Here is a 3,757-nt window from a genome sequence, read left to right on the forward strand (position 1 = left end):
AATTTGATTTTCCTTTTGCGTTAATTGAAATTGCGTAGCTGTGAATTCATGCCGTTAAATTATCTACCTCCAAACTACACAGCTATCGTTTGACCAGGGGTTTTGCGTGCGTTACGTGACTAGGAGCGGCGCCGAGACCGATGCTACCGAACGGCCGGGGAAAGGCGCCGTCGAAAGCGAGACAGAAATAAAGGACTTCAGAGCACTCTGCCAAAAGATCGGGAAAAAAACCCGTAACGTTCAGTTGCCTCTCTTTTGAAACGTTTAGAGCAACTACCCAACTGCTTAAGCACGCCTAATAAATTATACGCTACGGCTATTTGGCAGTTGCAGTTTAAACAACGCAAGTCAGTTTGGAAATCAGACAATTTTAACTTTCTTTTTAAAATCTCATTTACGATAGAAAAATCAGTGAGATAAGAGATCTCCCGTACGGTTTTACTTTTTTTTGAGGGGGGAGGGAGGGGAGGGCAGGCGGTGGGGAATATCAAATCCCCGGTGCTGCAATACATCAGGCTACCAAAAAGGACTGGCAGGTTTGCTAACGCTGTCGGCCGTACCCGAGCGTGCGGAGGAACGCGTCTTTACGATCTCTCGACCGTTACACCCGAGAACCAAAGATCAGCCGTACGTCGACTATCGGAAGACGTGCTGCGCTTGGGTCTGTGCAAGGAAATCGGCTTACCCCCCTTTTTTTTTTTTCCCAGAGAGAGTGAAAAGTCTCCTTGCGGATGACTTCTACTGCCGAGCACGTCATCTCCGAAGATCCATTCTGATGGGAAGTTCGTAAAAGGCGACTCCTTTGAACGAGAAACATTTCCATTCTGGAAAATCTCTTTCCAACCAAAGTCAAAATTACGCGCTGCAGGTTAAGGAAAAAGGACGCGATAGAAGCAGTAACTCACCAAAACCACGTCAGGACTCTCTGTCGCTAGTTACGAGGCTGCTACCGCTTCTCGGGAAAGCCTGGAAAACGCACCGAAGCGACGCCGATTTGTCCCGTGTTGTCCACGCCGCTTCTTTGACCTTGATTGCTTTTAGCACAGGTGCTAGCATCGCAGTAAGCTGTTCGAGTGCTCCTGTAAGGCATTTTAAACACTGACTGACTGACAAAGCATAAAGCTTTTATCGTGAAAACAAAGCCTGTTTCTCCCGAACGTCCCAACTCTTACAAACGGTTCCTTTCCTCTCCTAGTCCAACGTTATTTTCACAGCACCCTTTCCTAGCAAGCGCACAGAAACAGAAGACCGTGCTTGCAGGAAGAGAAAACAGACGGAGGGAAGCAAGCTTTGCATAGGCGTACCACGCTCCAGAACAGACCTCCTTTATTTTTAGTATTTGCGTTAAAATATTTCACGTTAAAAAAATCACATAGAAGGAGAGTTGCCACGTTCTTCGTGTTAACTGTAAAGTCCGTGCTACGAGCACCTTAGGAAAAACGCAGACACATATCACAGGCCTACCTTGTACTTGCAGACCACTACGGATCCTTTCCATCTGTCTCGTACTTTCACGGCAGTTGACGTTCTGCTGAGAGGAAAGGAAAAAAAAAAAACAAACAACGTTTAGCACGAAGCTTCCTTTGCTGCGAAGAGAACAACCGAGTGGAGGAGAAAGTCTTTTGCACCACCTTTGGTGCAGTTGTTGAGACAGGCCACTAGAGCTTCTGCACGTTTGAGACAACCGTGCCTTTTTTTTGGCTCATCGGCAGCTTTAGTTTCGCTAGAACTCACTTTCCTAGAGACGCGCAGGTGACGGGCACAGGTACCTACGTACGTTTTCTCGAGCCTAAGCAGAGCCGCGATTTCCTCACCCGATCCGTCCCAAGGGGAGTATTTTTGTTAAAGAGCACGGCAACCCGTCCGTCCTCGCAAACTCGCTGCGAAAGAGGAATCCTTTTTTCCAGGCCGTTTCTCCAAACAGTCGAGGTCTTTGAAAACCGCAGTTGCTTTCAAACGAGCCACTTGGAGCACGTTGCCAAACAACGCTCGGCAGTAAGACTTTGACGTGCTTGACGCACACAAATCTGGGGTAACTCGCTACTTGCTTCCTGTCGTCGTTGTTCTTCCTTCAGAAATTCTACTCGTAGCCAAGTTATTCGCTACCGGTTCAAGCGTTTACCTTCCAGCTATTACCAGCGCGTTTACACAGGCGAGGAACTAAATCGCTCTTCTAAAACTACCCGAGTGAAAATTACAGCCGCGAAAGAGGAGTGACAGAGAAGGAAAGGAGGGGCCAGGCAGCAAGAGAGCTCTGCAGGCTGCCACCAGTCAACGTCGCGCTCAAAAAAAAAAAAAAACAACCAAAAAAACCCCCCAAAAACCCCCAAAACACACAAACACAAAAAAACCCCACAAAAACCAACAACAAAACAGAACCTTGACGTTGTAGCTTTTTTTTCTTTTGGAGCTCGTCCCTGTCTCAGCTGATCGTCTCGTCAGAGCACGAAGTGCAGATGATCCGTATCCCGATGACATCTGCACGCGATGAACACGTGTTCAGAAATAGTCCAGATCTGTAAGACTGGTGTCATTTGCGTGGTTTTAATAATCGTAACTCCGCTTTATCGACCGATGCATTTGTGAGGAAACTAAGTAGCTTTTAAACGTAGCCTCTCCTTGGGGAGAAAAACGCGTTAGGGAGTGGAAAAAAGGATGATTCAGAGCTCCCAACCGTGACGGAGCAGCGGGGAAATTCACGAAAGCGAAGACCAACAGCAGCAACGTGAAGCGACATTTGGCTTTAATTCTGATCACGTACTTAAGCGGCTCTCCAAGTCTATGCCTCGAGCCTATGAACAACTAGCCCTTTTTTGGAAGGACCAACTTTTGTTGGAAGACTCCACTGAACAGAGCGTGGATTGAGCCACAGGACAACGTGCCGTCAACACTCTCAGGAAAAAAAAATCAAGTAAAAATCAAGTTGAAATATCAGCTTCCGTCGTGTCTCATTCATTACGTTTCTAGTGGTACCTGGGTGCTCCAAAATTCACTCTCCTGACACCACGTAGTACTACAAATTGAGTTACGCCTATAAAAATAAAAGGCTATTTCCAACCTGCCCATAAAATCAGTATGAACAAAGAAACACTTGACCCTAAAGAAGGTCACAGGCAGCTCTTAATTTTTCGTAGATGAAAGCTCATTCTTTTCCCTGAAAGGAAAACGCTCGTAACTACCCAGGGACCGATTCGGGAACGAGGCACGCACGCTCTGTTCACGGCAACTGTTCGTCAGCTTTTCTGCACCGGCAGCAAATTTGCCTTTTCCCTGGGTTTGACGCGGAGCACCTGCAGCGTCCTTGAACGCGCCAATGTTTCTCCCCGCTCCCCCGGCCCCCCACGTGCCATTACCTGAGCAGCAAGCGGCGTCAACCGCGCAGGATTTTCTTCACGTGACGCAGAAGGCGACGCTGGGAAAAGAGGACGCACAAAATGAACCTGTTTGTCACACCCAGCCAACGGTGAAAACCCAGGGAAGGATTCTGCCGTGCGGGGCCGGGCCGTGCACCCCGGGAGCTCCAGCCGGCCGGTTTCGCTCCCCTTTGCCGGGTACCGGGGAGACACCGCCGCCTCGTGCTGCCGCCTGCCCCCCGGGGAGAGCCGGGGGACCCCCACCTCACTTCAGCCCTCGGGAACGGGTCCGGGAGAGACCCTCCACGCAGAGAGAGCGGATCCACGCGTGGCGTGGATTTAATCCCCGAGGGAAGAGGCCGGGCTCCCCGCTGGCAGAAGGACAACTCGCCTCCCTGCCGCTC

At 49.6% G+C, this 3,757-nt stretch overlaps 1 long non-coding RNA gene across 1 annotated transcript; it reads right to left on the minus strand.

The window, feature by feature from the left end:
• LOC142083131 (uncharacterized) lies at positions 1–2,849 on the minus strand. The gene is made up of 4 exons (XR_012673973.1): positions 1,465–2,849; positions 906–1,079; positions 561–800; positions 1–207 (listed from the first exon to the last, which is right to left on the minus strand). It is a non-coding gene; the product is annotated as an uncharacterized LOC142083131 (long non-coding RNA).
• Positions 2,850–3,757: the final 908 nt, after the last annotated feature.

Source organism: Calonectris borealis, chromosome 5, assembly GCF_964195595.1.
Source record: "Calonectris borealis chromosome 5, bCalBor7.hap1.2, whole genome shotgun sequence".
NCBI classification, from domain to species: Eukaryota; Metazoa; Chordata; class Aves; order Procellariiformes; family Procellariidae; genus Calonectris; species Calonectris borealis.